Source organism: Ursus arctos, unplaced genomic scaffold, assembly GCF_023065955.2.
Source record: "Ursus arctos isolate Adak ecotype North America unplaced genomic scaffold, UrsArc2.0 scaffold_6, whole genome shotgun sequence".
Taxonomy (NCBI): Eukaryota; Metazoa; Chordata; class Mammalia; order Carnivora; family Ursidae; genus Ursus; species Ursus arctos.
In genome coordinates this window covers 27,878,337-27,905,294 of record NW_026623078.1, presented here as the reverse complement: position 1 = coordinate 27,905,294, position 26,958 = coordinate 27,878,337, and the positions used below count along the sequence as shown (strand labels likewise).

At 40.1% G+C, this 26,958-nt stretch overlaps 1 long non-coding RNA gene across 1 annotated transcript in view; it reads right to left on the bottom strand.

Moving 5' to 3' along the window:
- Positions 1 to 26,958, bottom strand: part of LOC123000840 (uncharacterized) — a 143,737-nt gene that overhangs the window by 24,394 nt on the left and 92,385 nt on the right. Inside the window, exons 7-9 of the long non-coding RNA XR_007188095.2 lie at positions 23,335 to 23,468; positions 10,720 to 20,188; positions 2,486 to 2,659 (exon numbers count right to left, since the gene is read on the bottom strand). This is a non-coding gene — a long non-coding RNA (uncharacterized LOC123000840). The remainder of the gene's footprint in view (positions 1 to 2,485; positions 2,660 to 10,719; positions 20,189 to 23,334; positions 23,469 to 26,958) is intronic.

The window sequence follows — 26,958 nt, the reverse complement described above, 5'->3', positions numbered from 1 at the left end:
CCTCGAGTGCCTAATGTATAGACCGGTTCTGCTTGGCATCCCAGTGATTTTGCAGGATGGAGATAGGAAGTCAACACTAAGTACATGTCTTCGCCGGTTCAGGCTGCATTACAAAGTACCACAGACTGAGTGACTCAGACAAAAGAAATTTATTTTCTCACAGTTCTTTAGGCTGGAAAACCAAGACAAGGTTTCACAGATTCTGTTCCTGATAAGAGTCTTCTTCCTGGTCTGCAGACAGTTGCCTTCTCACTGTATCCTTTCATGGCGGAGAGAAGAGAGAGCTCTGATCTCTCTCCCTCTTTTTATAAGGATATTAATCTATTGGCTCAGGGCCCCACCTTTATGACTTCAATTACTTCCTTAAGACCCTATCTCCACATATGATTATGTTGGGGGTTAGGGCTTCGGCATATGAATTTTGGTGAGATGCAATTCAGTCCATTGTAGTACAGGGTGATTTTTTTTTGTTATTAATTTATATTTTGTTCTTTCTCATTTCACACTTAAAGCAAACAGCTAGGCCTTGGGTACCTTCTCCTCTGGGGCATTTGTGTTATGGCAGAGATAGCAGAAACTGCTCAGAGCTCACCATCTTTCCTGGCTTGTGTTTTATAGTCTTTGTTTAACAGAATTAATTAAGATAATAGGGCCAGGAGAGAAGGGGGAAAGCAAGTGGCTTCAAAGGGTTAAGAGAAAGAGGCCCTCCCATTTCTCCAGGCACCAACCACAGAAGCCTTACAGATTCTTGGCACATCAAGGAAAGAGAAGGGAGCCCCCAAAATAACTGAGGGTTTTTTAAAAAATATTTTATTTATTTATTTGAAAGATAGAGACAAAACATGAGCATGGGGAAGGAGGCAGAGGGAGAGGAGAAGCAGACTCCCCACCAAGTAGGGAGCCCAATGCAGGGCTCCATCCCAGGACCCTGGGATCATGACCTGAACTGAAGTCATACGGTCAACCAACTGAGCCACTCAGGCACCACAATAACTGAGTTTTAACATCCTACAACTATCAGGGCAGGACAGCAACTTAGAAAATAGATATATTTTTTTAGAGATAAAAGTATCACCATTTTGTTCCCAATGTGATTATTATTCAGGCCCTGGATGGCCTTCACCCTAGCTGTGTGACCAGTGAGACGGATTACATTCACTTCAATTTCATTCTTTCATTAAAATAAATATATCAAAACACCTGCTACGAGCAGAGAACTACGTGCTTGTGCTGGGGAAAACTTAATGGGCATAATGCCAGCATGCGTGGCATCTGCCAAGAAACACAACCATTAAATAACAAATTACAATAAAATGTGAAACATTAAGTGATGATACAGGAAGTCAGTGTCATGAGTGCACAAGGAGAGCTTGAAGAGTAGTTATAGGAAGTGGTCAAGATCAAAGAATGGGCAAGAGGTAGCCAAGCAACAAGGAAGAAGGAAGACTAGAATTCTACTTACCAAGTCTTGAGGAACCAGTCACTGAAGCCCTCTAGGGTCATCGATTTCAATTACGCACCCAGCATAGGAATCCTCTCCATAATACGCCGACACATTGTGGTCCACACTTTGCTGAAAAAATATGGCCCCTGCCTGACTCACAAGTAAGATATTCACCACTTCATATTTGAGGCCTTAAACTAGAAGAGCTGATGGTGGCTGGTGGACGCAGCAACAACGGATGACAAGTAAGTGACAGCTGATAGCCTGACATGAGGGGCTGTCATGCAGACACAGAGTTGTATTGGCACAAAGAACAGTAAGCCCTAATAGTGATACCAAGGATGTACAAATAGCCCCTAGAAAATGTTTTCTTAAAAATAATTATAACAGGGGCACCTGGGTGGCTCAGTTGGTTAAGCCACTGACTTGATTTCAGCTCAGGTTGTGATCCCCGGGTCATGAGATGGAGCCCTGTGACACGCTCAGCACAAGTCCATTCTCTCTTCCTCTGCCCCGCCCCGCACTCGAGACCTCTCTCAGAAATGAAAGAAATTTAAAAATGTATTTTAAAATTTATTTTAAAACATAATTTCACATTTATTTCATTTAAAATAAATTTAAAATTTATTTTAAAAATAATTAAAACATAAAAGTTAAGGTGCCACAATTGCTTAGAAAATTCACATATTTAGGGGCAGGTCGGTGGCTCAGTGGGTTGAGTGTCTGCCTTCAGCTCAGGTCATGATCCATGGGTCCTGGGATCCAATCGAGCCCACATCAGGCTTCTCCCTCTCCCTCTGCCACTCTCTCTCCCTCTGCCACTCCCCCTGCATGTGCTCTCTTGTGCACTCTCTCTCAAATAAATAAACATATTATTTTAAAAGGAAGAAAAGAAAAAAAAGAAAATTCACATATTTAAAATCTCTCACTCCTAATAATGCTAGATTATAATATAGTCATATTATACATAATCATAAAAAATATGGAAAGAGAGAAAGGAGAATTTGGGAAAATAGCTTTCATCACAATAAATGAACTTACAAAAGCCAGTAGGTATGTGGCCCTCTTGGTTCCCAGCCTTACATCTGACAGTCAAATTGCAAACATGCCAAAGGGAGGAAAGGCCCTGTGCAGCTCTCCCCCTCTCAACTCAGTGATTCTTTGGTTGAAATGTAGCCCATGTGGTTCCGGCCTGACTTTTCTAACGAGTTCACCCTGAAGAGAGAAAATCATTTCAATCTACATTTGGTAAACTATGTCATCAGTATGGCTGGTTTTGTTACATGGTTTGAATTTTGCCGATCTGTCATTCCTGCTCCTATCACACTATAAAATAATTAAAACATTTTTAAGTGGACATAAATTACTAGCTTTACTCACTATGAGCTGAGCTGAGTTTATGCTTTTTTCACTTAGCTAATTCTTATTTTAGAAGCTTAACTTTATGAGTTTATCTTACACATTTTCACCACTTAACTCTTCTTATTGGAAGTTAAACTCTGGCTTGCCAAAAGGAATATAGTCATAAACTGGTACTCAATGCCAAAAGTAAGCAGCATTATGAAATTGTACTCCTAAGTCCTAGCATTCCATGTTTTTAAACTTGAACTGGCTAATAAAATATGTGAGATATGGTAGTACGTCACCCTCTGACATATGGGGAAGCACAAATCCCCAACTCCCAATTAATACAGAAAGGGAGGGAAAGAAAGAAAGAAACAAAAAACAAGAGACATCCTTCATTGCATATGCTTCTGTAGCTATCAATGTGTGTGATTTTACCAAAACGATACTCAAGCACATTAAATAACACATACAGGAAGTTCATCCCTCAGGCTGCAAGCTATAGCCTGACTCCTATTTATTAAACCAGTCTCTTGTGAAGACTTGGCCATTTCACAATGTAGAGGTCATAGTGCAATGACTCAAAACGAGCCTCAATTTCCCCTTCCTGAGTAAATTGTTGCCTGGCATTCATGGCTCTGCCGGGAGTATTTTGAATTTCAAGTCATCCTAAAAGCATTTCTCCCACCTGCCCTTGCGTATTTTTGGTGCATCCTTTCATATCAAATTTCCAAACCAAGCCAACTTCGCCCATAAGACCCATGGTAGTAGAGAAGCCAATTATTGATTATACATTTGCCTACTCCTACTTCCTGACCTGAGGCTCCACTTTACTGTATTTTCCACAGCATCCTGTCCTTCTCAGCTACTGCAGCAGAATGAAAGTTCCCCTCTTGTCAAACGAATGCAGCAGAGTCACAGAAAAGGCTCCTATTGGTCAGCATGGGCCTCTGCCTCTATACTGTGGCCAGAGGGCTGCAGGTCTCTGGTGGGCAAGTCTAGATCATGTGTCTGCACCTAGAGAAACCCAAAATGCATGGACCAAAAATGCACTGTAATCCAACAGGAAATTCTGGATAGTATTTGTGGAAGGGGAAATAGATGCTGGACCAACAATCACAAATTTTGTCTACTATAGCTGCCAAGCAAATTTATTTTATCCCAAGATATACATAAAATTACATATGATTTAACATATCTCTTAAAACCACATATTTATTTTTAAGAGGGCTTATAAATAAATAGGAGAAAACATAAATAACCTAATGGAAAAATCGGCAAAGTATACAAACATGGAGTTTACAGTGAAAAAGACAAATATAGGAAAAGCTAATCAACCGTACTCATAAGAAAAATCACAATAAAAAAGAGATAATGTTCTTCACGGATCAACAATATAAATCACAAGATGCCATTTTTTAATCTTCAAAATGCTTATGGTTGGTAGATACCTGGTATGTGCAAGTGTATAGGAAACAGCCTTTAGCAGAAGTATTACATTGGTATAAATTGGTAGAGAAGGATGTATCATATAACTATCAAAGCTAAAATGCGTCACTCAGTGACCCTAAGCTAGGAATTTACCTTACTGACATACCTGCAAAAAGTCCCCCAAGACATAAATACAGAGATATTCACTAGAGCATAATTAAATTGCAAACAAACCAACTAAAACTGAAAACAACCCAGTGTCCATCAACAAATAACAGAACAAACGAACTATGATGCATCTATCTAATGGAACACTAGGAGAACATTAAAGAGATTGAAGTAGATCTGTATGTGGAAAAGATTTCAGATATAGAAGTGGAGAAAAACAAGTACAGAACAGTATGCTTTGTACGAAATCATGTGTGAACAGGAGAAAGGTCAGTGCACATATGTGGAAATATGCATATTTTCCTGAAAATAATCGAACAGTTAATAGGGATTACCTTGCAAAAAGAAAAAAGAGGTTCCTCATTTTTCCAAGGTATACACTTCTCTACAAGTTCATGTTTCTAACCTTATAAATGTATTAGCTTGTTCTTTAAAATGTCAACAGGGATTAAGTGGGAAGAACACAAATCATTTTTATATTTTCTTCTTTGTGCTGTTCTGATTTATGAAAAGACTAATGTGTGTTAAACATTTTAAAGTGTATACTTAAAAGAAGAATAACTTGATTGTATATTGGTATAACCTGATGGTACATAAGAAGATAAAAATAAACACAATATAATAATTGGGAGTTTACTATACAATAGGCAACACACTAAGCACTTTATATATATGTATGTATATTATTTCATGTAACCCTTATTATTAGGATTGAGATTATGAGATGAGTACTTTTATTATCCCTATTTTACTTTATTTTTAAAGATAGATTTATTTATTTATTTTATAGAGAGCACACGCAAGGGGGGGCAGGCAAAGGGAGAGGGAGGGAATCTCAAACTGACTCCCTGCTGAGGGCAGAGCCCAGTGCAGGGCTCCATCCAACCCTGAGATCATGACCTGAGCCGAAATCAAGAGTCAGAGGCTTAACCAACTGAGCCACCCAGGCACCCCTTATCCTAGTTTATAATGAGAAGAATGAAGCCAAGAAAAGCTAAGTAAATTGCTTAAGGCTCCTCACTGATAGAGCAAGATTTAAACACAACCACTCTGATGGCGAATCTAGTGTCCTATCAAGGAGAAATCTACACTACAAATGTAAATATCGCCATAGAAACTCTTTCCATGGGGCTAGATTGTGGAAGAATAAGCATTGCCCTATATGTTACGAAGTCTTTAACTTGTAACATCCCTTTGAAGTTCCCTGCCCTAACTGAAGTTATAGAATTCAGGAGATAATAAATCCTGCCTTCCCCAGGATGGAGAAAATCAAATTAGAAGACTAAATACATAGTATTCTTTTAAAAATCGGAAGGCACTCCTCAAATATAACATATTGTTAGTATGAAATAAGCCTTCCAAAGGCCTGCAGGCTGACAGATTACTAACTGCTTCTGAACAGAGGGAGGGCCTTCGCATTGAAGCACCAGGTTACTGTTAGCAGTCTTCACCTGGGGAGCTCATTGGGCTTCAGCTCCGTATTGAGTCTTGAGCCCAGACTATGAGGTAATAGTCTGATTCTCATTTTGAAACACATAAAACCCAAGGAGGTTAACTAATTTCCCTAAGGTCACACAGAAGTCACTGGTGCGGCTGGAATTGAAACAGAAGTTTCTTAATTCCCAGCCACGGCAATGCTCCCAAGGCAAAGCTCTTGTTGAATAATTACACAATGACACAAGGGCACTTTAAAATTCCATGGAGAGGAGTCCCCAGAAGCAAAATATTTCATTTTAAAATTGAAAAATCTCAGACTTACTGAAGACTGATGTCATCTCCAGCTGCCAAGTTATGCATCTCGAAGAATCTCTCGGGAAATTCTCCTAAATATTCTACGTAGTACATCTTGGCTCTAGCAACTTATTGGAAAGGTTGGTAAAGAACAGCACTGCTCGCTGGACTGCAAAAGTCTAAGGCTTTGTGTATAAGGTTTCCCCCTAAAAGCATTCACGTGGCATGCGGACATAAACGACCAATATACCTTTGCGGAGAGCTGTAGGGGGGGCCTCGTGACTCTCCCTGAGTTGAAATGAACTTGAGGGTAAAGCCTACAAAAGTTCCCTCAAGGTTAGCAGTTCTTCCTAATGGGTCACTAACCTCAGATCCCCAAATAATAAGACAACTTTACAAATCCTTAAAATAAGTGTTTTGATGGAACAGAACGCGAAGGAGTTTAGCACAAGCCCACCATAGAAAATCTGCATCAAGCCAAGATAATGCTGGCTAAAAAACAGAGGTCAGCAGGGTAACCTTCAGCCAACATGCAGACAGAGCAAGGAAGGAAGGAATGGTTACACACCTGCGTGGCTACTCACTGGGTAGACTGACCCTCCCTATCCCTAACCCAGCTCTTCTAAAAGACCAGAGAGAACTACAAGTCTTCTCTCCCTTTGGTGTAAATACGTGTCCCACGCTACACTAGCTGGGAATGGGAGTTAAGGGCTCTGAGTTGTCCAAATGTAATCCAAAAGTGGCCAGGCAGCCTGCCCGGCACTCTCACTCAGGACCCTGTTTGCAAAAGGAAAATACCTGCCTCACTCCAAAAGCACAGTAAGTTCTGTGGATTTTTCCCAAGGTTGTGAATAAACAGAGGAAGTGAATACCTCACACTTAGTTCTATAAACCCCTATTTCTTCCCCCCAGATTTCTACTTTCCACAGCAGTTGCTATAACTCTTCCCCTAGAGAAAGGACAGTCAAGCTCTCCTTTACTCCTCTGGGCTCTTTCTCAGCTTCTTTTCCTGCCTTGATCCTTCCTATTTACATTCCCACCCCACTGACTCACAGAACTTCCCCATATTGTGAGATCCAGTAAATCAGCCAGCAAACGGGAGCAGGCAGAGCCAGGGCCTGAAGTGAGGAGAGGCGCCAGAATCCAAATCAGTGAGAAGAGTAGACCCTCAGAAACTGGAAGAACTTGAAGCTGAGGCAGGTAACACCCCACTCACCCATCGGGATATAAACCTACCCACAGAACTAGTACTTACGCCTCCCATCTCCAGTTTGCTGGAATGGAAATAATAATAGTGCAACAGAATGGAAACAGTAATAGCATAAATTAAATTGTTGATATGAATAAAGCGCTTAGCACAGAGCCTAACATTTAGTGAGCGCCCAGTTAGTGTCTGTTATCATCATTATTCTCATACACCCTGAATCTCCTCCATTCCTGTATCAAAGTTGAATGTAGGGGCGCCTGGGTGGCTCAGTCAGTTGAGCATCTGCCTTCAGCTCAGGTCATGATCCCAGGATCCTGGGATTGAGCCCCACATCAGGCTCCCTGCTCAGTGCAGAGTCTGCTTCTCCCTCTCCCTCTCCCCCTACCCCTAATTTATGCTCACTCTCTCTTTCTCTCTCTCTCTCTCTCAAACAAATAAAATTTTTTAAAGTTCGAATGTAGCTGAGGGGAGGAAAATGCTGAAAAGCATGAGTTGGCTGCGGTGGTTCTCATGCTGTGTCCAAGGACTAATCTCACTTTTGATTTCCGATCCATACTGGTCCTACCATTCTGTCTAGAATGCAGCTCCTGCCACCTGCAACTTTCTCTGTGAATTTGACGAGCGAACAAGTTAAACCCCATTTAATGAGATGAGTTCATGATCATGAGTTTATCACACTGGGATGTCACAGCAATGTCATATTGTTAAAAATGTTTCTAAACACTTGTTTTCAATTGTTGTCATGGACCAGTAACAAGAGCTCTCACCCACACTTTGAGTAGGGGGTAGAGATCAGCCAGAGCTTGTGAACAGGGCTCCACCAGGCTGGATTGCTCTGAGTTCCAACAATCTGAAAGTGTACTTAGCTTACAGACAAGTGATACACCTCTTCCCGTGTCTTCAAGGAACCAGAGGTGTGCTTACCCACCCATGACCCTGTCTCCAACCCAGGGCCAAGGCTGGTGGTCAGGCTCCCCCTGAGCCCCATGATCCTTCTGGTGCCTGTTCCCTCTAGCTCTTTCTCTCCAGCCCAATCTGGCACAGAGGGGCACTGAAGAAAAACCTACTTTCACAAGAAAACCATTCTATAAACTAATTCATATAGGTCCCCATACCGTGTTAGAGACTTGATAAGAGAAGGGAAGGAGAGGGGATAAAGACGAGATTTGAATTGCAAAATAGAAGTAAAGGAAGAATAATGCTTTATATAAAGAAACGTTAGACAGACAGTTGCAAGTTTCAGTGAAAATGGGAAGGAACTGGAACCCTCTTGCACTGCTAGCAGGAACATAAAATGGTGTAGCCCTTTGGAAAACAGTCTGGCATTTCTTCAAAATGTTAGGCATAGAGTTCCCTATAGGACTTAGAAACTCTATTTTGAGGTATCTACCCAAGAGAAATAAAAACATCTGTACACACACACACACACACAAAACATGAACGTTTAAAGCAGCATTTTTCATAACAGCCACAAAGTAGAAACAACCCAAAGGTCCATTCACTGGTAAATGAAACTTGAAAACACGTTAAATGACAAAAGACAGGCAGAAAAGGTCTTGTATGGTATGATCCCATTTATGTAAAATGTCCAGCATCGGCAAATCTCCAGAGATTGCTAGTAGATTAGGGGTTGCCCGCAGCTGGGGTGAAGTGGGCTGAGGGAAATGAGGAGTGACTGCTAACAGGCATGGGCTTTTTGTTTTGGGAGAGACAAAAATGATCAAATATTAAATTGTGATGAAAAAAGTTAAATTGTGATGATGATGGCATAACCCTGTAAATCCAATAGAAAACACTGAACTGTATACTTTAAATGGATAAATTGTTCATTAATTATATCTCAAGAAAGCTTTTCAAACAAGTAAGACTATTAGCGTTTAATTATATATATTACTATAAATGATGAGATGCTTTAGTTTGGCAACAGTTTTGGGAGAATGGTAGAGATAATTTCAGAAGCATCACACTATGTAGGGATAATTCTTATGTAGAATATACATAAATAAAAATTTTAAACTGCGTAGACAAAAAGACTGGAGAAATTTCCCTCACAATATGAACAGCACTGCCTTTATTTTGTGGAAGCAAATTTTTTCCTCTCAAACCACCTCTTCTTTTTTTTTTTTTTATTAAGTTATGTTAGTCATCATACAGTACTTCATTAATTTTTGATGTAGTGTTCCATGATTCGTTATTTGCATATGACACCCAGTGCTAATTGCAATATGTGCCCTCCTTTATACCCATCACGAGGCTAACCCATCCCCCCACCCCCCTCCCCTCTGAAACCCTTAGTTTGTTTCCTGGAGTCCATAGTCTCTCATGGTTCATCTCCCCCTCTGATTCCCCCCCTTCATCCCTTCCTTCTCCTAATGTCCTCCATGCTGTTCTGTATGTTCCACATATGAGTGAAACCGTATAATAATTGTCTTTCTCTGCTTGACTTATTTCACTTAGCATATTCCCCTCCAGTTCCATCCATGTTGACGCAAATGGTGGGTGTTCATCCTTTCTGATGGCTGAGTAATATTCCATTGTATATATGGACCACATCTTCTTAATCCATTTGTCTATTGAAGGGCATCTCTGCTCCTTCCACAGTTTGGCTATTGTGGACATTGCTGCTATGAACATTGCCCCTTATTTTCATTACATCTGTATCTTTGGGGTAAATACCCAATGGTGCAATTGCTGGGTCATAGGGTAGCTTTATTTTTAACTTTTTGAAGAACCTCCATACTGTTTTCCAAAGTGGCTGTACCAGCTTGCATTTTCACCAACAGTGTAAGAGGGTTCCCCCTTCTCCATATCCTTGCCAACATTTGTTGTTTCCTGCCGTGTTAATTTTTGCCATTCTAACTGGTATAAGGTGGTATCTCAATGTGGTTTTGATTTGAGTTTCCCTGATAGCTAATGATGTTGAACATTTTTTCACGTGTCTGTTAGCCATCCATATGTCTTCTTTGGAGAAGTGCCTGCATGTGTCTTCTGCCCATTTTTTGACTTGATTATTTGTTTTTTGGCTGTTGAGTTTGAGAAGCTCTTTATAGATCTTGGATACCAGCCCTTTATCTGTAATGTCACTTACAAATATCTTTTCCCATTCCATGGGTTGTCCCTTAGTTTTGTTAACTGTTTCCTTTGCTGTGCAGAAGCTTTTTATCTTGATGAAGTCCCAAAAGTTCATTTTTGCTTTTGTTTCCCTTGCCTTTTCAAACCACTCTTCTTTATTTAAAATGTGTTCCTATGTTTTTGGGTTTTCATCTTATAATGGAAAAGCATGATCCCAAAACATATAGGAGAGTATTCTTTATGTATGACCCAAATCTATCCACATGTGTTGACCTATGTTGACATGAAAATCTAGTCCTTGAAAGTGCTGAAGACGCATTACCTTTAGCAGATGGGGGTTGTGTTATCTTCTCTTCTTGAGGTGCTCATGAGTTATAGGCCACAGGTGCTGGGCACTGGGAAATCCTAAAGAGAGAAAAAACCCATAATGCTGCAGAGTCCCCTGTTATGGAGCCAGGGCATGGCTGACATCTCCTTTTCTGAGACAGGTTGTACTGACAGTTGGGTTTATAACTCTAGGTCTACGTAACCTGCCAAGGGAGAGACTTGGAGGGAGTGTTCACTTGGGATTCATTTTTGGGTGGCCTTGTAAGTATCTGTCCTGGCAAAGAGAGGTTCTGCTGAAGGTTTAGGTTTGTTTGCTTTTTCATGGCTCTCCTCTCCCTTCCATACTTAGTTTTTCCACATCTTCTATGAATATAGTGTCCTCAAACAAATAACACATTTCAGGTACACATAACTGCTTTGTTATTTACAGAGCATTTGCAATGTAAATACGATGAGCTCAAGAGTATTCTTGTGTAAAGTGCTAACAAATATTTGTTCTGCTGGGGAGAAGCCCAGCCCTCCCAGGCTGGGATGACTCTGGGGCTGGCCAAGAACAGCCTGGGTGAGGGCCCCAGGTCACAAGCTCTGCGTTCCCCTCACACTTTGGCAGCCAAGGCAGCTGACCTCCTAACTCAGTGAAATTAAAAAAACACTTAGTCACCAATGGATATTTAAACAGCTTCATTCCTTGGCTTATCTCAGAGTCTGTGTTTCTAAAACAGAACTTAATTTAGGAATAAAATGGTTCTTTCCTTCATGTGTTTGCTGGGTCAGAGCAGCCCACACCTGAAACTGTCCTAGTGTAGCAGTGACCACTCTTTGCTGAGCCCTCCAGACCGTCTTCTAAACTCATGATGTTGAAGGCATCCTGGAGGGGGCGGTAAGGGTGCCACGAAAGTCACAATGAAATCTTGGGATGCAAAGAAATGACAGAGTTACTTTCCTGAAAGATCTCAGTCCGGGCAGAGAGAAGGAAAAGTGAGGCCAAGGCAGAGGAAAGGTAAGGAAGAGAAGGGAAGAGCTTTTCCACAACCTTTTCTACTTTCCACAAAGTATCACAACCCTCCAGTGGCCTCCCGTTGCTTCAAAGATAGAGCTCGTGTTTGTCCTCTAAGCTGTGGCACCAGTCCCCCAATTCTCGATCTTACTCACTTTCCCCTTGCTCTCTCTAATCCAGCCACACTCACCACACCCCTTCCCAGAACCAGGTCGTCACTGTCTTCTGCCTGCACCTCACTTTCCTTCCCCTCTCCACTAGATAATGCCTTACCATCCCTCAGCCCTCAGCCCATGCGTTGGTTTCTCAAGAACAGCTTTCCTAATTTCCTGTCCAGTTCAAGTCCCTGAGTAGAGGCTGTCGGGGTATCCGGCCCTTCTCCTCCTATCTACACTCGTCATGGGTTCGGTTTGTGCACCTGTGTTGGTATTTGATTGTCTCTGCCTTGACAAAACAGTAAGCTTGTGAGGACAAGAGTCAGAAATATTTTAGCTCTTATGCCTTCATCAGGGCCTGGGGCATAAGAGGCATTTAATAAGTATTGAATGAATGAGTGAATGAATGAATGAAGCTTAGGTCTTCACTCAGGTCTGTCCCTTCCAAAGCATGCTTTCTTAGAACATTTACTGGAAAGGGGAAAGCCCAGTCATATAAAAAGATAGGGAAAGGATAGTCAAGGTAAAGACTATCGAGTACAAAGACTCCATGTTCCAGGAAGAAAAAGGGAGGTAGCGGGGTAAACTGAGGAAAGGAGGGGTGATCACAAGCCATAGAGCCTCTCCCCCTCTACCTGAGCCTGATCACCTCCCAACCTACTGGTGTGTATTTACAGATACACTGGTGTGACCTGACATGGCCCTGATCCCAACTGCACCCCCTCCCCCAACACACGCGTCCACATACACACAGAGATATACTCTGTGGCAATGTAATTCCCATAAATTCTAGGTTCCTGTGCTGTTTAGCTAGCCACTGCCTTAAAATAAATCTAAAAGAGAGAAAAACATCCTCCTTTAACTTTGCAGAGGTGTTTTTAACTTTTATCCTCAAATATCTAGAACTTCAAAGTTTCTCTGTACATGCAGTGAAGGGGGGGAAGGCAGGCTAAGAGAGAAAGCATCAATAACAAAAACAGTTTATCTGGCAATGTTGCAAAATTATGCTGCCTGAGGCTACTACTCATGAAAATGCACTAGAAAGAGATCCCAGAAAAGCCTTCAACTACCAGGTAAAAGGGTAAAAGTTCTGTGTTTCTTTTTCAAATTTGTAAATATTCGAGGGAAAATTTTTTTAAAATTTTAATATGACATCCTAGCCTATCCATGTTTATGGGGCATGCTAGCAGCATCCTCGTCAATTCTGAGGATAGACTGTCAACACTCCATATCCTTTTTCTTAATTTAAATAGCCAGTGGCAGCAAAAAATTTCAGTTTAAAGCTCATGGATTTTCCCATTTGCTGCTCTAAGAACCCATAAACATATGTATCTTTGGAAAACTATCATGTGTTTTCAACTTCCTGAAGAATTCTTGTAAAATATAACTGAACCACATTACCCTTTGTCCTGAGCTTTTATTCCACTAATGGACAAATTGGGAGGAGGCTGAGAACAAATGTGCTATTAATTACCCAGATGGCTTTTTAATAGAACCTTGGATTATTCTTCAGCCACTAAACATTGTCCAGAAATTTCTTAATAACACTGGTGTGCAAGGCATTCCTTCCAGAAGAATAAAGATCTCATTGACTGGCAGGCTCAGTTTGGTCAGGTTAGTTTAGGAGGCGGTAGACAAAGAGTGGGTATTGTATAGACCAGAGAGAATGATGTGCCATATCTGAGCTGCCCAGTCTCCTCAGCAATGACAGATTTTCTAATTCACTGCAGATTCTCACAAAACTGGGTGGTCAGCTTTGGAGAGAACCAACAGTGGGCCTATTGATTCTGGGTGGGAGCAACATAATTCTGAATTAACCTGAATTGATTCAATACAACAGAGAGTCTTGGTATCGGATTAAAATTAGGATTAATACATTAAATGTTAGGTCAGAATGTTAAGTCCCCGTGCTGAAAGACCTACATGAGGTAAGTCAAAGCTAATGCAGCCAGGTATTTTAGCCAGAAGATAATTTGTGCTTTTAAACTCCAGAAATACATCACTCAAAATTCACTGGCCCAGATGAAGTTTTTTATGAAATTATGTGTTGTGTTATGGTTTTTGCTGCTTAGATCATAAACAGTCATTTTGAATGTATTTCTCTTAAGTTCTGTGTGTGTGTGTGTGTGTGTGTGTGTGTGTGTGTGTGTGTAAAGAAAGAGAGAGAAGCTTTCATCTGACACAGTAATGGCTGAGAGACAGCCTGGCTCATTATTTGTTCCCGCTTTTGTAAAATCATCTTGCCAGAGGCAAACTCTGCTGCTTCGAGCTTTCCAAGTAGATGGCAATTAACTTTCTCTATGCTCTTTAGCAGACACATGCTCCTATTAAATCATGAAGGATGCTAACTATTATTTTGAATATGTTTCCCCAACTACTAGATGAATGTATTTATATTTAGGAAAAGAAGAAGAGAACTAAAGACCTTACAACTAGTTTCCTGGAGTAATTATTTTAATACAAAAATTTTAAACCCTCTAATTTTCAAACCATATAAAAAAAATCGAAATAGCTATGTCTAAAGAAAAGAATATGAGGGGGCACCTGGCTGGCCCAGTCAGAAGAGCGTGTGACTCTTGATCTTGGGGGTTATGAGTTTGAGCCCCCACTGGGTGCAGAGATTACTTAAATGAACAAATAAATAAAAACTTTAAAAAAATAAAAGGATATGAGCATCTGTTGCAAAACAGCCTTGGTACAACCAAGCAAAATAGTTCACAAATGAGCTGAGGTAAAAATAAAATACTGGGAAGCAATGAAACTGAATATGACATTTTGTTAGGGGATGTATTTTCTTAAATATTTAATATCACTTGGATATTTTATTGCCTATATTGTTGTGCCTAAAAGAATGAAGTGATAAAAGATTGAAGTGGCCTTTAACAATTATCTAACACATTACAGAGTACTTTTTCATTTTAAAAAATGAGATGCTTGTGCTTACATCTTGATAATTTACAAAATACAACTTTTGGCCCTCCTCTTTCTTTCTCTATTGTCCTTGTCATGTGATCACCATAAAGTGTAATCAATAAAGGAATTTTTAATAAATTTGAAAAGACTGCTGTCAGTAGCTCTCTGTGTGCTATAACCTAGTCACATTACCATTTAAGAGCATCACTTATTAGCAACCGTAACAGTAAGTACACTTTGCCTTCACCTAATCAGGATATACTTTCAGGTCTTCGGACAGACCCAATCATAAGTAACTTCTTATTTATAGTTTCAGTTTGGAGCCTAACCTCACAGGGGGTCTTTGCCAAGTCTTCCTAACTGAAATACAGTTTTCATTTCCATTTTCCATTTTGATGCAAGTTTGTTTTCCCATAGCTGCCTTGTGCCCAGAATTCTAGCACCTGCACACTGACCCCTGGCGGCAGAAACTAGACCCTGCAAAGCCTCTTGCATGGCAATTAAGCCCCTTGGAGCTAAAAAGTCCCCTTCCTGGGCCACTCCAGATTAAAACCCATCATCCTGTATTCCATGCTCAGAGTTCTGCCAGGTAATGCAGTTAACTAATTCATAATAAGTTGTGAATGGGAATTTCCATTCCTTCCCCAGTGCTGCAATGTTTCACATCAAAGGAGTTTCTCATGCCTAGCTGGACAAAGGAGAAACTTGGAAGCAGGGGACATTCACAGGCAAATAAATCATACCACAGAGGACTTCCACTCAACATACTCCCAAGATTGGCCTGAACCAGTGACACTTCCTAGAGTCATGTAATCAGAAGAACAGGGGCTGTATAATCAGGCCTCAGTTTAATCCTGATGTCTTGGTTTACTAGCTGTGTGGTCTTAGACAAGCTACTTAACCTTCCTGAGTTCTCAGTTTGCCTCTTTGTAAAACAAGAATAGTGATATTTTACTCCAAAGGATTGTTGTAAGGAATATGGATGCAGGGTAACTGGAATGTAAGTTCTCAAATAAATGTTGGCATTATTGTCTCCAAGGGAAAGACAGAGGCACTCATATATATGGGGATCATATTTTTTGTTCCAAAAACTATGTATTTGGGACATGAAAAGTGTAAATGACATGGGGAGAGAAAAGGACGAAAATATCTGGGGTCAGAATTGTCTCCAAGAAATCCATATAGGCAACTCATCTGTAGTACTAAACAATGTCAGTTTTTCAGTTGGAGTAAGTCTGTGGGCCGCTGGGTGTAGCCTTCCATGAGAATGCTAGTTAACACCAAATCAGATTTCTAAATAAGCCCAGAGAACAGGCAACTCCGACAAATGGACAAGTGCTCAGGAGTTGTTTGTTTACACAGACATCTTCTAACACTGTAAATAAGACAATAAGAATGCACACTCCTTTGCAGCAGTCATAAAGTCTAGGATGGACTTAGGTAGTGTCTAGACGCCTTTGATCAAAAAACAAGGATTAGTGGTTACTGAATTTACTAACACAATTTTCTTTCCTTTTCTCCAATTATTTCTATTTTCAGCCTTCACTTTTAGGATTTAGTTACAGCATCTTGCACTGCTTAGTCAGCAGACATGTGCCATTTGGGGGATGCCATGATCCCCTTTTTCAAAATTAAATTTTGAAGCCAGAAGTGTCACGTTTCATTTCTCATTTAGTGTAATTCTATGAGACTTTACTCAGCATTAAAAGACAAAGTCAGTACCCACTGATCATCATATGTTTTCAGGCTTTAAGCATACTGACTCATGATGCCCAAGGTCTTGTCATTAATTATTTTCCCATGCACTACGTACAACAAACCTTTATCAATTAAGTAAATACTTGTAACAAAACACAGAGAGATGCATGCTCATACCCATAATGAACATAGAGTGTAGCTAGAGAGATCTATGCAAATTAGCAATGGTGAAGTATTATAGTATGAATTATACCAAATCATCACTAGAACACTGTTCAATCATTAAGTAGTCCTTAGGAAAATAATCTGTACCCAATGCCATGCTGGCAGGTATTTTTTTTCTTACTGCATTGTTTGGCTTACCCAATGTTGTATTCCCTACAGGTCAGGATTTAATAACAGACCATCCATCGTAGGTGGCCCTGCATTTGCTATTTCCTGCAGTATCAGAGAGCCTCTTTCATTACAAGACAGGCTCAACTGTAAGACAGCCTGAAAATATGGACCCAGGGGGCAATTTTACAGAGAGATTTCTGTGTATATGCTTGTTGCCAGGGGGATGGAATATAAAGGGAGAACTTAATCCCCTTCTTGAGAAGCTCATGTAAATGAACATTCCAACTGTGTCTTCTCTCCTCAAACCCTTCCTCGCTTGTTGCAGCTAACTGGTCTCCCCTTCACAGAGAGGGGGCTCCTAGGCAGAGACTTACCTGCTGTTGAGAGAAAGGAAATTCTTCATTCAACCCCAGCTGCTATAGGATGTAAACTGAGACTCATGGGGAACAGAGACCAGAGAAAAGATGAGAAGTAGTCTTCATAGAGATGATCCATAGCTGTGGTGAATTTTCGCAGCCTGAAGTAAGAACTGGAAACTCAGATAAGACCCCACACCCATATCCACTCTCCTTTCTGGGTAGTTTTCCTCTCATAACTTCATATCCTTAACATTCTGAAGAAGATCATGTTTAGGTGTTTTGTTTGTTTTTGTTTTTGTTTTTACTCAGAGTTTCCCCGTGTTTGGCAAAATTCTTTGTTCTCTAGAAAAACCCAGTTGTTTTTGTCTTAAGCTAGGCAATTATATATATTTTACACTGGGAACTGGGATATCATCTGCTTCTAAAGATGGATTTATTCTCTTTTTAACACTATGAAATAGCTCGTTCCTCAGGTGAAAATCTGGTTTGGGTGCAGGTCTCTAAGACGCAATACAATTCTTTGGGGAGAAATGATTCTCTCAGTCTCTGAGAAGTACAAGTCTGCCTGATGTATGCATGGAAGATGGAGTTGAACATTCCGCCCAAAACAAAGACTCATAGAAACATATTAGTTTTATGAATTACTGGAAGTTTGGACAATTATGAAACATTTTTATTTATTCTTTTTATGAAATACTCAGATGTACAAGCCTGAATTCTTAAAATTACTGATGTGTACTACTTAATAAGAAATTAAAGCAGAATATAACTTTACTAAAAATATTTTTCCTATTATGAGAAAAGATAAAATCTGAAGATGGCATTCACTATAGTTACCAAATTATCAAGTTTTAAAATTGGATTTTAATTTAAAAGTCCATGGTACCTGGTCCCTGGAAATTTTCGTTAAGTCTTCATCTAGAAATGTGGTACCCAAATGTTCAAGCTCCCAGTCCCCTATGTGAACAAAGGAGATTTACTTGGAATTTCTTTCCCCAAGGTCTGTTAACATATGGGAAAGAAAAGAAGAAATCAGATTTTGGTAAAGAGAGACCTATTACCTTTCATTGTCACTTAAGAAAAATATTTTGGGGGCACCTGCGTGACTCAGTAGGTTAAGCATCTGCCTTCAGCTCAGGTCATGATCTCAGGGTCCTGGGATCCAGCCCCACATAGGGCTCCCCGCTCAGCAGGGAGCCTGCTTCTCCCTCTCCCACTCCCCCTGCTTGTTCTCTCTCTTCCTCTCTCTCCCTCTGTCAAATAAATAAATAAAATCTTAAAAAAAAAATATTTTGGCCGTTGGCAATAGTGCCTAAAACTTAAATATTTGAGATGGTATTACTTAGTATTTAGCCAAATATTTACCTTTTTAAAAAACGTCTTAAAAAATTGTCCCAGTTTTCCCTTAATTTTTGAATCAAAATTATATTTCAAGAAAAATGAAATCCATATGTTCCTAGTCTATCTCTCCCAATTCTTTAACATTTTATTTTGGAAGATCATCTGGCAGCTAAAAAGCCTTAACTGGTTTCCAGGTTTTGTCATTTAATTTTTAAATTGTATTTGACTAACAACTGTAAAATCATGAATTTGGAAAACTGAGTATTTATTACAAACCTGAACCCTTTAGATCTTAAAGAAATACTTTAATAAATGAATGAATAAGTGAATGACAAGTAGGAGACAACTCAAAAACAACTAGATATTACTTAAATAGGTTTTTAAACGCTACTAGTAAGTAATAACTGAAAATTTTACCCATGCTGCACATCTTAAATTTATACAGTGTTGTATATCAGTAATATCTCAATAAAACTGGGGGGGAAAAAGAAAAAGAAAACTTTATCCCAGTGCCAGAGAAAGACTTTCTTTCCTCCAAGTATTAATTTGGCCAATATAAATGCAATTTTCATACATTTTCTAGGCTCTTTTATAAATTCTCTTATGCTCTATATAAACCATTTTTGAAATGTAAATCCCTCCAGACTTTGAAATAATGCATATGTTTACTAAAAGTATGGAAAATATTAGCAAAATGAAACTTCCCATTTAAAATGGGAAAATACCAGTAAAAAGTAGGTAAGACTTAGGAGCTGGCCACAGAATGTGATCCTAGAACTGACAACAGCTACTAAGACATGTGTTGGCATTGTGCTCTGTGTACTATATACATTATTTCATTTAATCCTCATAAAAAACCCTAGGAGGTAATACTTGTATCCCCATTTTGCAGAGTTGCAAACTGAAGTTCAGAAAGTTCCACTAAGTGACCCCAGGTTACACAGTTGGTAAGGTGAGCCCTGATTTAAACCTCAGGACTATGTGTGTCCAAAGCTGGTACTCTTAAGCATTCCTAAATGAAACTGCTGTGGGAAAGGCCTTTGATATTATTAATATAAACAAGCAGTCACTTCTCCCTAATAAGATTTTCCCAACCCACCCTGCTCCATGGACAATTGCTCCCGCCTTTGCTTATGAGCTGTTTTCTGGTTACCAAGGAGGGTAAGTAAGAGATTAATGTCAAGGCTCCCATAAAACACGATGTTATAAAGGTACCTCTAATCTGAATCTACATATTACCCATAGAAAAGCTCCTGGGGAACCACAAAAGTCAAATACATTTGTCAACTATGATCACTTTTTAACTAGCTGCAAGATGAAGTATTTCTAGGATACAAGGAAACAACTCAGGTCTCTATTACCCTAGGACTAGACTGATCCCACTGTTACAGTGAGAGCTTGCTTAAGACACTTTCTTACCTTACACAGAGACTAGGCAGAATCATAAATGAAAATATAACTGTTCAATATGCATGTTACCCAAATGGAAAAGACAAAAAAAACATTTTCAGTAACAGAAATCATGATCTGAGAGCAGCAGGTATATGGTTCCTTACCTAGGGTGAGGGAAGTTAGAAGCTTTAGGAGAGAGTATCATTTCTTTCTCAGCAAGTACATTCTTATTTCCAGCCCACAACTTGTACAGTTTTATTTCTCCAGGTTGCCCTTCCAAGAAAAACAAAGTAAATATCTAATAACCATGAGCTGAAGTAGCTCATTAAACTGAAGCATCTACTCTTTTTGCAGTTAGGCAACTTATCAAAGGGAGATTGTATACTGCTAAGTCCACAGAGATGGAGAATGCTAACTTTCATCAGGATAGCCTTATAACTGCTCTTATGACATACATAAGAAGGATGTAGAAGTTTTCAGGCCATTATCAGAGACACTTCCATATCTGGTTTATTGGTTTGTTTGTTTGTCTTTTACAGATTTTATTTATTTGACAGAGGGAGAACACAAGGGAGAAGGAGAAGCAGACTCCCCACAGAGCAGGGAGCCTGACTCGAGGCTCCATCCCAGGGCCTTGAGATCATGACCTGAGCCGAACGCAGACACTCAACCGACTGAACCACCCAGGTGCCCCTCCACATCTGATTTTAAGATCTGAGACCATTTGTAAAGAAACTCTGCTCCTTCACCTGGGGTTCCTTAGCAGTAAACTCCCCCTCAGCAGTTGAATTAGCCACAATTTCCAACCCAGATTGTACTTCTTTGTTTCCTTAAGGAAATTCATTCCCCTCTTTGGATGTGCTATCTCCATTGGCTTGTTCTGCAGTGACTGTAACCTGCTATGTGTTTTCTTTTAAGTTTTGTTGAAATGATAAGCCTGCTCAGAACCAAACTTACTAGCCTAAGTCAGGCCATGTCTTACCTGGAAATCAACCCTCGTCTTCTCCTCTTTATATACAAAGCCTGCATATCTTTAAATAAAGCCCAAGTCTCCCTTTTACTGTTGAAACTTCCTCTGATAATCTCATGGAAAGTGTTTGCTTCTTCCTCTGAAGCACTCATGTGGCACAATCACACATTTCCTCAAACAGCTAAAAATCTTTTTACGTTTAAGTCATAATTTCACAAAAATTACCAGTCCTCCCAGTGGAGGAACTAACATATGACCAAATCCATCAAAATCATCCCCAAATTGCACTTGCGTCAGCACCCATCATGGCACCTTCCACACAGTAACTGCTCAGTAAGTCAGAACCTGAGTTCTCTACACTCCAAGGACAGCTCATGGTGCTAGAGTTTCTAGGCTAATATGAATACTCTTTAAAATGCAACCTGAAAGGTGTAAATAAACAGTGAAACCTCAGGGAGCCCATCTGCTGAAAGTTAACCCAGAGGATTTGGGAGGACTGGGGGGGTGGGGAGCTAGGTTAAAATTAGTTACTCTTGGGGCGCCTGGGTGGCACAGCAGTTAAGCGTCTGGCTTCGGCTCAGGGCGTGATCCCGGCGTTATGGGATCGAGCCCCACATCAGGCTCCTCCGCTATGAGCCTGCTTCTTCCTCTCCCACTCCCCCTGCTTGTGTTCCCTCTCTCGCTGGCTGTCTCACTCTCTGTCAAATAAATAAAATCTTTAAAAAAAAAATTAGTTACTCTTTCCGCCCCTCCTTGGAATTTCTCATGGATTGTTGTACTTTGTTTTTATTTCACACAAACAAAATTATCTTTACAAAAGAGATTTATATGTACAACCTTTGGTATCTTTCTTCCCTAATCCAAAGTTTTCAGGACTTGTTGGAATTGGGCTTTTTCTAAATATAGTGAGCTCCAGATCCCAGGCTTGTCTGTAGGTTTGACTTGGGCAACATTTTGAAATTAAAAAATAATAAAGCTGATAGTTGCTCAAAAAGTAAAACACAGAATTACCAAAAAACTCAATAATTCCACTCCTAGGTATATACCCAAAATAACTGAAAACACATATACAAATATTTGTACACTAATGTTCATGATACCATTGTTTTCAGGAACCAAAAGGTCAAACAACCCAAATGTCTATCAATGGATGAATGAATAAACAAAATGTGTTATATACCTACAGAGGAATATTACTCAGCCATAAAAAAGGAGTGAAGGCCTGATACACTCTATAACTTTGAAAGCTTTATTCCAAGTGAGAGAAGCCTGACACAAAGGATCACACACTGTATGATTCCACTTATAGGAAATGCCCAGGACTCGTAGACCCACAGAGACAGAAAGCAGATTGGTAGTTGGCAAAGACTAGTGGGAGGGGGGTAGGGCTACTGCTTAAGCAGTGGGTACTGCTTAATAGGTATGGAGTTTTATTCTAAGGTGTTGAAGTGTTTCAGAACTAGAGAGGTGGGAGTTGCACAACCCTGTGAATGTGCTAAATGCCACTGAACTGTACCATTCAAAATGGATAATTTTATGTTGTGTGGATTTTACTTCAATACAAAAAATAGCAACAAAGCTTGTCTGACACCAACAGCTCCTAGACCCCAAGGTCCCACAGAAGCAGAGAGAAGGGCAGCCTAACTCAGGCAGGGAACACTTTTTGGAGAGGATGACAGCTAAGCCAAGACCTGAAAGTCAAGTAGGATTTAAACTAAGCGGGAAGACAGATGTGGGTGGGGAAAGAAAAGGGAAGAGAAAAATATCTCAGGAAGATGTGTGCATAATGATTTCATAATATAGCACTGACATAAATTATTTCTTGTCACCCATAAAATCAAATTAATAAACACGTATTAATTATCTGTTATTTGTGGGAACCATGCTAGGTGCAGGGAGAAACATAAGGGGGAAAAAAGGCATGGTCTTACAAGAGAAATAAAACTACTGTTCCTTGAGCACCTTCTAATGATGGAAATTTTACATATATTATCTCTAATTCTTTAAACATATCAAAGAGATGAGTATAATGAATCCTTTGGAGTTACATAACTTGCTCAATATTGCACAGCTTACAAATGGAAGAGACAAGATTCAAATCTAAGTGTGTCTGATTCCAGAACCTACATTTTTGCCATGACAGCAGACTGTCAGTCATAAAGGACATCATTACAGCTGCTGGAAGTTGAACAACGTATTGAGACATCAGTGAAGAGATGTCATGAAGTAGAGCACAATGTTCTCTGTTGGTAACAAAGGCCATGGAAAAAAACTGGGACCATATCTGGAGAGTAACAGAAATCCCAGATCCCAGATCCCAGATCCCAAATCCTAGGGCCAGAAGCAGAGGTGAGGAGAAAAAGGCTCAGCCATCACCTGCTCCCGAAACCCTTCCCCAACCCCCATTATACTAAGATGAGAGAGCCTCTTCTCTGTGCCCTGCACTTACCCATCAGAGCACTCCACAAACTCAGTGTTTGGTTTTGGATCTTTATTCATATCCCAGTTCCATCATTTACTAGCTTTGGGTAAATTACAGAAGGGTGTGTGTCTCTCTGTGCCTTGGTTGACATATCTGAAAAACTAGAATAATAGAATAATATGAATAATAATTCTGGATCAAATGAATTAATACCTACAAAGTGCTTAAGGGCCTACAATACAGAAAGTGTTCAATAAATGTTGTTTTTGTTGCTGATGTTGTTGTGTTACTATTTCCCTTATCAGGAATTCTCAGTTTCTTAAAAGCAAGGACCATATATTTTTTTTTTTAATCTCCAGCCTACAGTTGGTAATGGACCCAGTGGTAGTGGTGGTAGTGGTAGTGGACCCAGTACTCTATTGATGAGTGGAATTTTCACGACTGAGGCTATGCCATCCTCTAAATTGTTGTAAACTCCTTGACAACTATAAAACAGAGATTGTCAGTCATCAAATATTTACTGAACACCTACTAGCTGGCAGGCCTGGCACTGGGGATACAGGGTTCTCTAAACTGCCAGGACTAAATTTAGTCCAAATGGTTGATTTATCATTCAGTTTAGATGGGGAAAAAAATAAGAATGCACACACTTGTACAGCCTCTAGAGAAATACCTGTGCAGTGTCAAGGTTTTGGCTATCATTACAAAGAAAACATTGCTACTCTTGTACAAAACAAACTATGATCCATTAACTCAGCACAGAAGTCCTTTTTGGCTCCAAAAAAGCTGGCACCCAAACAAGGTTTGTAGTCACACTGCCAAAAAATACCTGGCTGATACATTTTAACATCCTTCCTTGTTTTCTTTCAGACATACTTCAGTAATAGCCTGTCTGCAGGTACAAGATGCTTACAGGAAGTGATTAATCTTTCATGAGACTATTCTACTATTCCTCAATGCAATATGATAAGAGCTTGAAGGGACAGGCACCTTCGTGTCAGTGCATGCTTCAAGGAAAGGAAGTTTTCATGGGAGATAAATCTGATCACATGATAGAAGCCAATGATAAAAATCTCTTTTTTAAAAGAAAGCAACCTAATAGGACAAAACCACTCCCCCGGGAAAAAGAGAGGGGGAAAAAAATAAAATAAAAAGAAGCCCACCTCTAAACCTAAAACTTCTTTTTTTCTCCTGGTAGGAGGCCAGATGGGATCCTTGGACATCATGAAACACTACAGCTGGAAGCTGAACGGTTCATCTATACCCCCACCCCCCACATGTAGATACTGGAGATGAGAAAGCCTCTTGTTTGCTGTCTGAAGCAGGTGTGGTTGGACTAAATGGGGAGAAGATGTCCAGCTGGAAGAACCCATCAACCAGCTGCCCAGGGCAGTCTGCTTAGATAAATACCACCTGTTACTAAACAGCCAGAGAAAAATTAGTCATATCCCAGGAACCTGCTGATTCCCTCTATTATGCTGAGGCTTTTGTGTCTTTTGACATCCCAAATCCCATGTGTCTCAGAGCGATGGTCATTTTCACTGTGCTTAATTTGATTCTGGACAATGGCAGAGGCTTTTGAAGCATTAGGTTAAAGTATTTCCTGGGGGCTGGGAGCACATACATGAGAGAATAATAAACACATAGAAGCAGAGGGAAATGATTGCAAAAGGTACCTTTTAACTCAACAATCTCAGTGCCCGATGGAGTCTGTCCACTTGGAAGGACAAGGCATGGCCCCATATTTTTCACCCTCTTCCTTCGCTCTCGTTGCTCTCAGCTGGACCAGCCCTCTCTTGAGCACTGACTGACTGCATACACAGACACAGACACACACACACACACACACACACACACACACACACACACACTCACACCTGTGCTCTTGCTGTTCCCACACCTGGAATGTCTTCTCCTGAACCTTCCAAACCCCTCTCTTCAAGACCCAAATGGAATCCTGCTTCTCCTTGAGTGTTCCCTAAAAACTGTAGCCCAAAATGACTGTCCCTTTGCTGCTATGGCATGGACAGTCCACATAGTATTTGTCACTATAACCTGTTGCTTTCTCCTCTTGTCCCAAGTAAACCTCACCACCCAACGAGATTCCGTGAGCGTAAAGCTTGCCCCTCTGAGGCCTACCCCCTCAACACAAAGTTAGGCATAGAGCAACCCCATAAATGGGTTCTCAACTGAAATAACACTGACCTCAAAGTTATTTTAGGATGACAGACAAAATGCTAGGTCTAAACTAGAGATCCCGTGGGAAAAAGGCCTTTACTGATTTTCACCTTAAAGCTACGGGAAGTCAATGGGCATGTAATCAGAAGGCTGGGAAGTGAATCTCGATTTTCCTAGTTATTAACTTTGTGGTACTAATTATTCATATTAATGGTATCAGTTTCCTCACCTGTAAAATGGGACTCACAATGCTAAGTCGGGGTTACTATTGGAAAGCTCCCATAGGAGTCTATGACTATCACGGTTATGTGCATTATCAAAACCATGCATTAGTGACCCTTTAGTAAGCTGTACAATGCCTTCAAAATCAAACTGATCCAACAAAATGACTTATTATTCTAGACTGACTTTTTAGGCTTCACAAACTTGGCTGATCATCAGAATCATCTGAGGACCTTGTTAAACCAGATTGCTGCATCTCCATTTTGGAGATTCTAATTGTGGAGGCCTGGGTGGCCTCAAGTGACTTTAACAATTAGCCAGGTTTAGGAACTACTGGATAAAATCATTTTGTCCATGTTTGCTTTTCCTAGCATCTGACTAGTGAAAACTTATTGGGATTAGGAGCTTTTAGAAATACATTTTAAATGGTAAGAAACCAATTGATAATGACATTTGGTGCCATTCAACTTAAAAATACCCTAAGCTTTTCTTATAATTAAAATCTATATAGTCACATACATACACATATGCAGGAGGTTAATGTGTGTGTGTGTGTGTGTGTGTGTGTGTGTGTGTGTGTGTGTGTGTGTGTGTGAATTTCCTGGAGGTATGTGGTGTAATTACCCAGTATTCCGGAACCTCTCATATATCAATTTATCTCTGTAATCTGATCATTTGCTGCAGTCAGGGTATGTCCCATTTCTATTCCTCCACAAAGTTCACTCATATTTGTAAAATCATTACTCAAGCTAAGAAATAAAACAGTACATTTCAAAAAGGAAAAGAAAAGTAACATACCAAGGAAGAAGACAAAATCCTAAGTGCGTGAAATTTAGTTTTTAAAGGAGCAGTTTTGCACACTTTCCTACCCTAAAAATCTGCCAGCATCCAGCAGCCTTGAGCAGAGAATACAGGCACTCCTAAGAAAGCCCTCAGTCCAAGGCATTTAGTCCCTCAGCTGGGCAGAGGTCAAGGCAATCAACAGTAGTTTAGACTCAGGGAAGAAAACCAGCTCCATTAATGTGACAGACACAGGAAGAGTCATCCCATTTAGTAACAACAAAAGTTTGAGAAGAATTTGGTTTCTGAGAGTTGGCCGATACATGCAGATGAATAACTGTCTCGTCCATCCCTTTCAAATGTATTCGCTAAATTCACCAGATTTACAAGCACTGTATTGCACATAAGTTCCCCACGGAGAGTTCCTGAAAATCGACTCAATCTCTTTCTAAAAATTATGCCAGACATGGC